The sequence below is a fragment of the Lissotriton helveticus genome, chromosome 6 (assembly GCF_964261635.1).
Source record: "Lissotriton helveticus chromosome 6, aLisHel1.1, whole genome shotgun sequence".
Classification (NCBI taxonomy): Eukaryota; Metazoa; Chordata; class Amphibia; order Caudata; family Salamandridae; genus Lissotriton; species Lissotriton helveticus.
The window spans coordinates 1635433416-1635447185 of NC_136067.1; the positions used below are offsets into that span (position 1 = coordinate 1635433416).

The 13770-nt window shown below is 45.7% G+C and overlaps 1 protein-coding gene across 2 annotated transcripts in view; it reads right to left on the reverse strand.

The window, feature by feature from the left end:
- Nucleotides 1-13770, reverse strand: part of LOC144761845 (uncharacterized) — a 330433-nt gene that overhangs the window by 184975 nt on the left and 131688 nt on the right. The window lies entirely within an intron of this gene.

Sequence of the window (13770 nt, forward strand, 5' to 3'; positions counted from 1 at the left end):
ACGAGGCAGGTCAAACGCGGGACTACCTTCCACAAGGCAGTTTTGGACCTGTTCTGGATTAATGTTTTAGGCACTTTCATCGATTGCATTGTCAGTTCAATTACGTTTCAACTTTTTCTATGCTGAAGAAATTACATTTGAAAAACCATACCTCCGAGCAAAAGCCACTTTTCACACAAAAACACTGTAGAGGAAGATGACGATGCGGGTCTTTTCCATACCAAGTTATTACAATAATAAAAATCAACTAAATGAATTAACTGCAAGAAATTCACCTTCAGCAACATTTTCCTTTTGGGTTTTTTCCACCAATTTTTTTAATTAACATTTTTCAGATGTTACGACACATACACTTGTAAAAATAAGAACCATCAGGGCAAAAGCCCGACATCAAACAAATTGCAGGTGTGATAAGTCTCTTCTCCACCAAGGGGAGATAGTCCAGTGTGCTGTGGGTATCATTTCCCGGCTGAAACAGGGTATGGGTGGGAGCACATATCATCTCAGGGGAGATGGGGGGGTGGCGAGAAAGACAGGGTAATGTAATGTAATGTAAGCACACATTTTTATAGCGCGACTATCGCTCCGAGGAGCATCTTGGCGCTTCACATCCAACCCAGATGAATAGGTTGGTAGACAGAGGGCAGTAACACACTGTACAATCACTACACCAATGCTCTGCAGGCTACATCCGAGAGCGAGAAGATCCATGTTTTCAAAGATCTCCTGAAATCATTCTCCTTGACTATACAGCGGAGCTGAGCTGGCAATTTATTTCAAGCTTTTGATCCCAGCACAAAGAGAGATTTCCCTCCTTTGGTGGCTAATCTAAATCTGGGAACAACTAAAAGGTTTTGATTGGCAGACCTCAAACAGCGTGTTGGCATATAGCGTTGAAAGCCCTAAAGGCAATCACAAGAATCTTAAAAAGTACACGTTTGTGAATAGGCAGCCAATGTAAAATTTTTAGCGCCGCCGAGGCAGATGATCTTTTCGGCCAGCGTAGTACCAGGCGAGCTGCAGCGTGTTGGACCATCTGCAGTCTATGCAGCACCACTTTATTGGTGCCTGCATAAAGACTGTTGCAGTAGTCCAATCTAGATGTTATAAGGGCCACTGCAACAGTCTTCCTGGCCGCTAGAGGCAGCAGATCAAAAAACTTCCTCAGTGATCTGATGATCTGAAAACACGAGTCCGCCACACCGCCACAGCTACTGCCTGCTGTTTAAAAGAGAGTTGGTCATCAAATTTGACTCCAAGATTTCGTGCAGAGGCTATAGTGTTAGGGGGAGCTTCAGCGCCCTCAGGCCACCATTGTGAGGGGGAAAACACGTTTAGAGATCCAAAAGATATTATCTCTGTCTTCCCCGAGTCACATCTGAGGTGATTGTTAGTCATCCACTCAAATGTGGCCCGGGTAGCAATGCACAGTCGCACATGTATGACCTTGCATACATTTGTTGTAGACCAGCTGCCTAGGAACAGGGGACTGGTGGGGGGGGGGGGGAAGCAGAGGGCACCCAAAGGTCTTCTTGATGGTTCACAGTCAACCAACCTTCCAGACAGCGGGTATTCATTCTGTTTGCACCATTCACCCATCTAAGTCATAAAGTCAGTCCGATGTGGGTTTTGGGGGTGTCGACGAGTCAGTGAGTGGCACTTGAGATCCCATCACCATGGGGCCTGTCTCAGTCGCAGCCAGTAGAGCTTGGGCCAGAGCTGACATCTACCTCTTCGCAGTAGAGCTACACAGAAGGTCTACCATTTCACCCCAGAGCTCTTGGCCCCGTTGTGCGTTTTCATTTGGGTATACCTTTCGGACACAACATTCCTCGGCCACAGCCCACTCCAATAAATCAACCCTCCACTTATTTCCTTTTGGCAGCACCGAGCTCACCCAATGAATTGCAATGCGCCACCAGGCGAGTAACAGTCCCAATTGGGTAAACTTATATCACATCTTGCTATCCTTCTTAGGGAATGGCAACAGTCCCAACAAGCAGTGTTGTACTTGATTCATCTTCTATAGTTGTCACTCTGTGCAGTTCCCACACAATCTACCCCCAAAATAATATTTGTTTTAATTGATAATTATTTTAATCTTTTTAAATAATTATGTAATGTGACGTGGAAACTGGCATGTCCACGTGACATGTGCAAAGCCAACTGGGAACGACCCACATCTTGTGCACCAGGTAGCCGCGGTGGTGTCAGGTACGCTCTATGCAAGTAATAAAATTGTACCAATGTAAACCTGGCGTTGCTGGCCACCTCCTGCACTAGCGTCGGCTGTATCTCCACTCTGTCAGTGAGAGGGCTCTCTAGGTCTCTGTCCCACCTATCTCGGGCAGACGTTAAGTACATCTGCCTATCGCTTTTTAGGGCAGTGTACAGTCGAGAGATGATAGCTTTGGTGGATCCATGGATCCGGGGTCCAGTAACACCCTCAAAGTGCTTGATTCACAAGGTTCAGCAGGGAAGGTAGTCCACAGCTCCTTGGTCATGTGGGGTACACTTGCATGCTGCAAAACTTGTCTTGGACCTATGCTGTAATGCACTCCTGCCTCCTCCATTTTAATGAAGACCATAACCAGATTAGGTTTCCTGCTCTGTGGCATCCACCCTCCACCCAGCGTGAAACATCTATGGAGTTCCGTTTGTGGGCAACCGGATGCAGCCACCAAATGGGAAGCAACTTAGCATAGCACACTCATTTTAAAATGTGGGCAACCGCTCTTTACCAGACTTCACAACCCATCAAACTATGAAGGGGGATCTGCTGTTGATCTGCGCCCCACATAAGTATCCTGGGAAGGTCATCTGCAGCCGTTGATCTCTCCAATAACAAATTTTCCCAGTTGGGTTTGTCATCGTACCATAAAGCTGCGTATTGAGGTAATCCAGTCAAGAAGTATAGCTTAAGGTCTGGGAGGCCCAGCCCCCCTCAGCCATGTCTACCTTTAGAATCTCTAGCTGGACCCAGCTCCGCTTTTCTATCAACACCAGGGACCCCAACTATCTATCCAGCCATTTAAATAAGGAGTTTGGCAAGACACAGGACGAATTCAGCATAGCATATAGGCATTGGGATAGTAACTCCATTTTATTTAGTGCCACTTTGCCCATTCCCGACAACGGTATCATGTTCCAGAACTGTAGAGAACCTATATAGAGCCTGTGAGGCCCACCAACACCCGACCTATATTCAGTTTTATTGTTAGTGTGAGTCATGCGTTATCTGCATTCCCAGATAACGAAACTGTCGTGTCTCACACGGCAAACCGACCTCCGGGAGACTAGCTTCTTCGCTGACTGCTAGGGACACCAGAGGCACAAGCATGTCTTGGGGCGGTTGATGTGAAGGCCCGACACTTGCCACCCGACACTCGCCAAACTTGAGTCATAAGATGCAGGAGGTGAGCCACAGAGTGGCCCGGATCCGTCACAGATATCAGGGTGTCATCAGTGTTCGACACATGTATCACACTGCCCACATGCACACCCCAGTCTCCCAATTCTACCTTCAGATGTATGGCTAATGACTACCTACCAAGCCAAAAAGCAACGGGGACAGTGGGCATCCCAGCCTAGTACCTCTCTCAATATTGAAGGTATCAGACACAATTTGTTGTGCATACCCTTGCTCTGGGCACTGGATACATGAGGCGGACCCATGTCAAGAAGCCCAGACCCATACTCATCCACTGTAGTACCTCCAATAAATAGTCCCAGGATAGGGTATCAAACGCCTTCTCAAAATCTAAGGCAACCAACGCTGCTTCAACTGCCTCATCCTGTGTCTTGTGCTTCACGTGGGAGAGCATCCTCGGATTCATATGGGTGCCCCTTCCCAGCATAAAGCGGCACTGATCTTTGTGCACCAGGTGCATAACAAAACGGCCCAAACACAGTGACAGTACTTTTGCGAGTAACTGGACATCCACTTTAATAATGGTCAGCGGCCTGTACGAACCGGGATCTGAGGGGTACTTTGCAGTCTTTAAGAGCATCATTATCAAGGCCTACCGCATATGGGTCGGTAAGGCACCATTGGGTCGGGCCTCACAAAGAGCCTCTAGTAGCGCAAGAAGCAGAAAGGTGGAGTATGCTTGGAAATACTCAACCGGGAAATACTCAACCGGGAGACCATCTGGTCCTGGGTATCTACAGTTTTAGCAAAATGTTAACGTTAAACGGACATGCTCATCTGTCGAGAACAACACACTCTTGCTTGCAACAACCTATGTAGTCCAGTTTAAGCACAATCTCGAAAGATACAGTCCATACCATCTTAAGCATTTGTGGCCTCCCCAAATTTGTTGAGATTATGTTGAGACCTCATGTAAGAGACACTGTGGTAAAGGGTAGATGTGGATTAAGTTTCATGTTTAGTTGTGTCTGACTTTCAATGTATCAGACTGCTTTTGGATAGCAAAACAAGATTACAGTAAGTGGATTTTGTGTTCTTGAAGAAGCCAATATCTCCATCATGCAAGGCACAATTTTCTGTTCTAGATTCAGTATGATCACCAACTTAAGTGTTACTACTATGTGGAAGACACTTAAAACAACACAAACTGTTTATTTTGGGCATGAAGCAGATCAGGATGGGTACAACCTTCGGTTATTCCCATATAATAAAATCTTGTTCTGACCACGCCAGTGACAGAACCACCAGGTTTAGGATGCAGTCAAGCAAAACTCCTACGTATGGTACAATTGAATTATAATTAACCCGTTTACCGCGGCGAAAATTTCGCCGCGGTGCGGGAGTTCGATGGAGTGGGCGGGGCTGCGTCGGCCGTTGGTCGTGCGCAGCACCAGTGAGGTAGTGCTCGGAATGGGTTAAAGCTCCCTGTTTTCCATTTTTACTGATTTTTACACATAAATACAGGCAGAAAACCATGTATTTTCTTGTCTGTATTTATTTTTATATGTGGATAAAAACGGATATTGGGTGCTTTTTGAGTGATTTTAAACACACTTTGCCATGACTGCCAGGCAAATAACTGTGTGGATTGATAGGTAAGGGTGTTAAAAAAGATAGGAATTTTGGTAAAGAGGCTTAAACAGCAGTAGATAGGCACAAGGTTGAAACTGAAATGTGCATATTTTCATATAAGTGCATTCATTTAGCTTTTGCAAGTGTTCATATCACTGAAACCTGGCAGGCATTCAAACATGACTGCATATTTATTGGTTAAATAAATGTGGAAATATATCAGTTTCAGTTTTATTTTTTCACAAAACCCATAATAAATATGGATAAATTCAGATAAAATTAACGAAATGTCAAAAAAATAAATACCATAAAACCGGGAGCCTTAATTATAATAGTGACAGCGCTCTACTAATTTATTGGCGGGGTTGAGCATATTCTTCCATATCTTGGATACAGCAATCATACTTTAGTCTGATCAGGATATAAGAGTTAAATATCTCCCACTCCTAAGTTCTTTCATCATTTTTCAAGGAATGCTGCTGTAATGCTTGTAACTATGGACATATAAGAAGTAACTGTCAATGGAATGATCAGTAGAGGCAGGTTTCAGGATTGAATAAAATGAGGTAGGTGCATGATATGCCAAGGTGCAAGGGTGAGGCTTCCAGGCCCTAACTTTATGAAAGGTTTGGGGGCCAGATGTAGGTAAATCTATTTTACCGACTCATAAATACCGAATTTTACCGATTCGGTATTTATGAATCGGTAAAATAGAAGTACCGAGATGTAGGTAAATCCAGATGTGGATTTACCGAATCTTTAAAAGTCGGTATTTACCGATTCGGTAAATACCGACCGGTAATGCTCCATTCATTCCTATGGGCTTTGAAGCCCATAGGAATGAATGGGGCATTACCGGTCGGTATTTACCGAATCGGTAAATACCGACTTTGACAAGGGTGCAGGGGGTGTCACTTTGACACCCTCTAGCACCCCCAAAAAAGGTACGGGGGCCATGTGGCAGGCATACCTGCTCTAAGGGCAGGTCTGCCTGTCATATGGCTCAGGTGTGCATGCACACATGTGCATGCACACCTCAATCGGTATTTCACCATCAAATTGAATTTGATGGTAAAATACCGATTTCTTAGGCCTTGTGGGACTCAGAAGAGTCCCACCTACATATCAATTTTACCGATTCTGTAGAAATACCGGTCGGTAAATTTACCGACCGGTATATTTACAGAATCGGTAAAATTACCGATTTGCCCCGTTTCTGTCCTCCTACATCTCGGTAGGCAAATACCGGTCGGTAACGGCCGAATTCGGCCGTTACCGACCGGTATTTGGCTACCTACATCTGGCCCTCAGTCCCTAAATGACTCTGCCCTGAATATAAAGACTGAAATAGCAGTTTGGGTTAAGCAAACTGGTAACCTCCAGGACCATAAAAAAGCATGAGGCCACAGTGCAAATCATTGTCAGTCAAAGAGTAACTACGTATAATACCCATCTGACAGCAGGGCTGGTGCTGTAGCAAGAATGAAAGTGAAAAGAAAACCTAGGAAAAGAAAACAAACATAAAAATAAAGAATAGTTATACTACTAAGGGTAGTATTGGTGAGTCTCGTGGCAAACGTGCCCCAAGTCACAAAACAGACCCATATGGTAAACAGGTAAGGCATTTTTACTCTGTTTTATCCAAGTGACAGTTCATTTAACAGCTCAGACAGGGAGTTGGGAGTTTCATTCCGCTTAATGGAAAAAGGGATGGGTGCGAGAGTTAAAAGTATTCTGGAGACAAGATCAAACTGAAAGGGAGAAAATCTGCCGAAGACGTCTGTGTGTGCTCTGGGGTCGATCATTGAGTAGATTGTTTGCTAAATATAATTTGGAGTCGCAGTTTACAAAACAATGTGAAGACACCCCAGAACCACAGCTCAATTGAGTTCTGGCCAGGATACTCCCTTCCAGCTGTCATTTGATAAGGGTGTGGCCTTTATTAGGAACAAGACAACTTCAGCCCATCTAACCCAGCCCAAAGCTTAGGCAGAGGATGCAGGTTATTTTACCAATAGGAATAGGATACTACTTATATGATAGGGCCAGATCCTGCAGATGTTCTATGGCAGACACGATAATGGCATTGCGCAGAATGAAAATCATATGTGCTACTGTGAAGCCAAAATGAGTTGATTCATCTGCTTTAGCTATGTGCTTAATTTTGAGGCATTGTGGAGAATGTATATGTGTCCTGTACTCAAGATGGCTGTTCACAAAACAGTTTAAGATGCTTGCCAATTTATTTCTGGTATGAAATCTATAACTGTGGCCCTAGGAGAGGCTTTTTCTTTGAAATATATAATGGAGAAATAATGGTGCTAATTTTATTTAAAATGATGATTGCATATTTTATATTTAGTGTAAATAGTTTATAGAAGATGTTGTATATGATTATATATGTTTTATAGTTTACAAGGACCAGCTTGTCTCAATAAACGTATATTTTGACGGCAGACTGACCTGAAATTGGGGTAAAACTCAGCAGAGGGAAGCCCACAGCCATTTGTTGTAAAAGATGAATTTTAGAAAGTATTACACCTCGCTCAGCTTGCGAAAGGTGTACAAGAAGTATTAGTCAAGGTCTAAAAGGTCCCTCGCGTCAGAATACAGATGGTGTGAACCTAATTTTGGTGACATTAAAAAGTTATTTTCATCAATACAAGAGTCTACCTTGATGGTTGCAATCTGCATCTTCCCGGCTTTAAGAATTTAGGGGTGGATATTTCATGAAAGTTAATCAGGAAAGCAGTTAAACAGGAAAGCAGGTGGCATGGCTAGCAGCCAATAGAGCAGGGTGAACCTTGTTAGAGCTCCTGGCTACAAAATCTACTGATTCCTGATTTTTGGTTGTCCTGTAAATACAGGTGCTGTTTTCTAGATTAGAATGCACCACGACTTCTCAGCCACAATCACGACTGTTGCAGTCCTGTAGGAGGAAAACACAAGGCATTGCGAAACATGGTTATGATCAACTCGATGGATGACTCCATAAAAATCCAGACTCCATGAAACGTGATCATGGTGTCTCTTGAACACACTCTGGAAGCTGCAGCAATTCGAGAGGCAGTAGATAAGGCCAACTACACTGGGAACGGTGGGGGACGTCACAGTAGTCCACACCGGAACTTGATCTACGACCATGTAATATGGCCAGAAGTTCTCCAGGCTTGGGGCTTGCTCTGCGACCCCCATAGAGCTTCTGGCCCCCTGATTGGTCAGGGTGAATCATATCCTGTAAGAACCGAGTATCCTATTTGACTTTCCACTTGCCATCTGGGGTAGTTAGTATTTTTGACACAATGCGTGTGATGTTCAGGACTAGCTACAACAAAGGGCTTCTGACATAAGAGAGACGTGGAACCTCAAGTGGCGCCATGAGTGCCCCCCCTCTCCTTAGGCTAAGTGTGTCTCCAGCTCGAATGCATCCTCTCTACGACGTTTAATTCCATGTCAGTGAGCTGTATGTTATGCGTTTGATAATGTAAGGACCTGGTTTGGTGTGTGAATGTTTCAAGCTGCCCAGTCGCGGAGTCAATATTACTGGACTCACTGCGCATATGGCGCCCTACATTCAGGCTGAGGGTATAGGGTTTGAATGTATATTTCTTAGCTAGGTCCACCCCAGGGAACAGTATGTGTAAGTAGAGCTGCAGCCTGATCATAACTGCCCATATTTAACTGCCACCCAGGCAAGAGTTCCAACAAACTTCAGCCAATGTAAACTTTTAAAAGAGGTCCCGCGTTCCTATCTATGGGCCGTGGTGTCTACCCGGAGGGTATGGTTAATAGATTAATCTTTCCTGTTGGTCGGCCATGTCGGCTACCCCATGCAAGAAGGGTGATACAGTAGGACTAATGTTGTCAACAGTGCTGTCTTAACGCATGGCCATGCTGGTCAGTTGCCCGGGACCCCAGGAGCATAGGGACCCATGCAGACCGGAATTTAACACTAATTTCCCGTTAAACATATTTATTCCTATGAGTGGTTGTGATGGCAGGGCCAGCGCACTGCTTTACCCAGGGGTCTACAAAGCTGTTAAGATGGCCCTGGTTGTCAACTGTGGGTGAAAAGATATGCATAATAAAAACTGCACTTCTGTAGAACGGTACTCTTCCATTGTTTTCACTGCAGTTTTCAGGCAGTATGAATGTTGTGGTCTCTCGGACGGGCACTCTAGTTGCACACTTGGACCTCCCTCTGTGCAGAAGTCTCATTAGTTAATTATCTCATTAGCTGTCGTGGGCGCCACATCAGGCATTTTCTGGCCGCTGGTTGGTTGTTGCAGTCATCTGATTCCGCTCCACGGTTACTTTCTTTATTGTTCACGATTCTGGTATTCTTGTAAAGGTGTCGATGAGGGGCCAGATGCTGATTGTGTAGGTTGCTGGTACTTTTTCCTAATTGATTTGGGCGGATGTCGTACATTGAGTGTTTCGCCCTATTTCTTCACCTGTTAGGTAGTATGGAGCACAGGTGTTCGTTTTTTTCACTCTCTTTTTCCGATGCCTACTTTTCTGCTTCCGATGCCTCTTTCGAATCAGTAAAAATTGTAGTGTGATTTCCATCAATTACTTTTAAATTGACCCTAAATAGAATGTATCTGATGTTTAGTTGTCTAAGTTTTTGTTTTACATCCAAGAAGATGTGCCTTTTCTATTAAACCATTGCAGTATAATCAAGAAAAAGAAATACCTTATTGACCTTTACTGCCATCAGGCCTATTTTCCTGGCTACGTTTGGCATTGAGAGGTGGTCTTGGTTGTTAAGAAGACGGGCCACCAATAGGCAGAGGTTATGCTAGGCTTTGGGGAAGCATTCAGCACTATGTGAACCCTTTTGACAGGGATGAGTTAGGAAAGTACGGTTGATGCCACATGTGTATCCAGCCAGTTTTCCACAGCCACCTCCTTGGTTTGCCCCTAAGTTCTTTCAAGTAGCCCTCCAGTCGTTATGTTATTATGTCTAGATCTACCCTCGGAGTCTTCTGTCCTGTTTTAAGAAAACATTTTTGTCTTACATGTCTGTGAAGTGTTTGTGAAGTTCACTAACCACAAGAATTAGTTCTGCTAGTGTGTTCTTTTTGCTTATTACTCATTTGCCTATTTTTGTGAGTCTGCTCCTAACAAGCTTAGGTCTACAGACATGGTTCTAGTACTTCTCTGGTGTTTCTTATTCAAGTTAGGATGCCGCAAGTGTGTCCGAAGGAGCAATGACCATTCCATTATCTGCTTGCGATGCATGAGGATGGTCCTACCCTGGTTGATCTGCACCAGCTTTGATTGATTGTACGTGTCCCATGTCAGCTGTAGATAGGGAGTGGGAAAGGGACTCCTCCACAACCTCAAGTATTGCAGTGCTGCCACTCACCACACTTTTTAATGTTTAGTTTCAGATTCGGGTGCACATCACAGGATGCAAGTTGTGTTGCTCTGCACAAGTTGAAGATGCTGTATAATTCATCAGTCTTCAATACATCTTTGTCCTGTTCAGCAAATGCAGCACCCTAATATCACATCACCCGATCATGGCTCTCCTCTCACTTCGTGACTGCAGTATGGGGCGCAGCTGGTGCTTCAGCTTGCAGAATGTTCAGAGGGCTGTGGTGTAGTATCAGCTACATCGGCCACCCTTTGCCCGTCATCACATTTTTCATGAGGTGTTGGCTTGTTTCCTCCTCTTCTAGTCTTTGCCCCCTCTTCACCCAGGCCTACCCTCCAACCCATGCCCCTGTCATTCGCTGTCTGTCACAGCATAGTGGCACCAGGTCCCACTGCCTCGGGTCAACACTGAGCTGAATCACTCGGACCAATCAGGCTTTATGCCGTGCAGGTTCACATCCTCTAAGGTGTGGCGTTTGAGGCATTTCTTTAACAAACCAATTGATGGTGACCGCACTGATGGCCGCAGTGTCTATCAATGTGGAAAAAGCTTTCAACACACTAAATTGGGGATATCTAGTAGTAGTCCTAGATGAGATTAAATTCAGGAGCAAGCTCAAAACATGGATTCACTTGCAATATTCCCACCCAACAGCACCAGCGTGAGGACGAGTCATATCTGGATCTTGGGACGTGTAGAGAAGGGTTTGGCAGGGACAACCCTTATCCTTATACCTTTCCACTCCAGCTATACAACATCTGACAGAACTGATTAGGAGGTGTTGGACTGGCTTGCTGGGCAGTCTGCCACTGCTAGATGGACTGGCTTAAAAGGGTCGGTGTGTTGGCTGTTTCTTTTGTCTCTGCACGGCCCACAGGATAAAAAAAACTGCCCACCCACTGGCCCTTCCAAGCTGGCCCATGTGATAGTGCCCGATTGCCTCAGGGGCCAGTCTAACATTAGGTATCACATCAAACAGCCATACGCACATAATATTTCTCTACACAGAGGATATATTGTTATATCTCCAAAACACCAATAGAGACCTTATACCAATGATGCTAATATTTGATTGCTATGGAAACATTTCTGGTTTGCTAATGACACCTCGAGGCGCAAACACAATACCCACTTTTTCGTTGATATAGGAACTGAACACTGTTAGATACAGCATCCAAATATACTAAAGTGATGCAGAGACCATAAAGGGTTAACATTTACAAAGCACTATCAGCATCTGAAGAATACATCCAATTCCGGGTAAAGTTGTCATTTCCATCAACGGGAAGACTGACGCTCTTGAAAATGACTGCCAAAGCCACAGAATGGCACAGTGCCAATATCCTCAATATAGGGGACAAACATTTGACATTGTAAGGCAAATTAACAGCTTGTCAGTGGGTCAGTTCTCACCCATGGCACACTCACACAACTGACCTAAAACACATGGGACTGTGCAGACAACGAGCCCTAAAACACACCCACCATTACAGACCCTCCTTATACACAGATGTGCCTTAAAAGCTGCATGCATGATACACCAACGCATTCTGGAGATGTCTATGATCAGTGTTAGACCTGGCATCTTTGGCGTGGTTTCCCCTATCTTTTTGCCTCTACCTCCTGTATTTTTGATGCTGTGCTGGATTTCGTTTTTGCTGGTTTAGATGCTTTGGACACTCTGCCACTGCTGATCAGTGCCAGAGTGTAAGTGCTCCCTGTGTAAATTGTTATTCTGATTGAATATACCTGGTTGGCATATTTGTATCACCATGAAGTCCCTAGTAAAGTGCACTGGGTGGGCCAGGGCTGGTGATGACAAATGCTACTAGTGGGCCTGCAGCACTGAGTGTGCCACCCACAGGAGTAGCTCTAAAATGGTGTCTCAGGCCTGCCACTGCAGTGCCTATGGGCAGTTTAGAACTGCCATGTCCTCCTGGTCAGTGTCCCCACTGACCAGGCCTAACCCTTCCCTTTGTGTGCACATCAGTCACCCCTATGGAAGGCCCAAGGTACCCCCCTGGGCAGGGTGCAGTGTATGTAAAAGGTAGAGCATGTACTAGTGCAGGTGACATGCTCTGGTAGTGAATGGCAGCCATTTTCGTTTTTCACTACTGTAAGGCTATCTTGCTCCATAGGTTAACATGGGGGATGCTGGCTACAGTGGTTAACAGCATTTCTTCCCATAGGAACAAGATAGGACATAAGTATCTAGTATCCCTGAACTCAGAATTTAATAACACATCTTTTAGGTAAGGTTGTTTTAAATCCTGTGTTTGAGAACAGCACTTTTAGAAAGTTGCTGTTCTCTTGTCTGACCCTTCTGTGTGCCTGCGCCTGTTTGTGTATTGACTGTCTGGTTTGAGAGTGACAGGGGCTGGGGGATTCCCCAGGAGGCTGGATGAGTCAGCACTAGGCTGAATGACTGCAATTGCAACTGGAGTGGTGGGAGGAGTTAGCACCTGGGCTGAATGGGGCTGTGCCTGCCTTCCACAATGCTGGCTCCACCCCCCTGCTGGGCGGCTGAGGACCCTGCCCCTCACTCTGAAAGGAAAGATGAAGCCAGCCAAACAAAGTGCTCAGGATCCACCCAGAACTGGTTCAGACCGGGCTCAGGGCCCACATGCACCAAGAGAACAAAGACTTTAGGGGTATAAGTACAGGACCCCTGACAACAGAAAATTAGATCATCCTGGAAATCAAGAAGGAACCTCTGCCAAGGAGAAAGCTGAAACTGAAGAAGGAAGATTGTCCTGCTGTTGCTCTGCTGGACTGACCTGCTGTTGCTTTGCTGCCAAGGAGAGGGGAAGGACTTTGCTGTGTGCTGTGTCCCCTGTCTTGAAGGAATCTCCAAGGGCCTGAGAAGAGCTGGCTCCCTGTTTTGAAGTCCCAGGAACAAAAGGACTTCACCCCCAGCTTCCCTGAACTCTGCTGAGAGAGTTCTGTCCCTCCTAGAGTGCTTGATCCAGTTGTGGGGCCTCTGGAGGTTGTACCTGTGCTGGGAAGCTTGAAACTAAGCTTGAGTGACTTTTGAAACTGAAAAGTGTCGCATCGCTCGCTTGCGGAGCGCATCCCCGACAGTGCGAGAAGTTTCCCGCCGCTACGAAGGTCGAGATCGTCGCAGAGCCGTCGCATCCTTCGTTTGCGGGACGCACCAGACCGGTGCGGGAGAATCGAACATCGCTGCGAGTATCGTTGCAGAGCCTGTCGTCGCTGGGTGAGAACGCCGCACCGCTTGCTTGCGGACCGCATCACGTCGCTGCGAGCATCGTCGCAGAATCAACGCATCGAGGAGCTGCGAGAGAGAGGATCCCCGCTGGACTGCGCATCGTCGCCCCGGAGATCGTCGCAGCCCCTACGAGATCGTCGCATCGTGCCTTTGCGA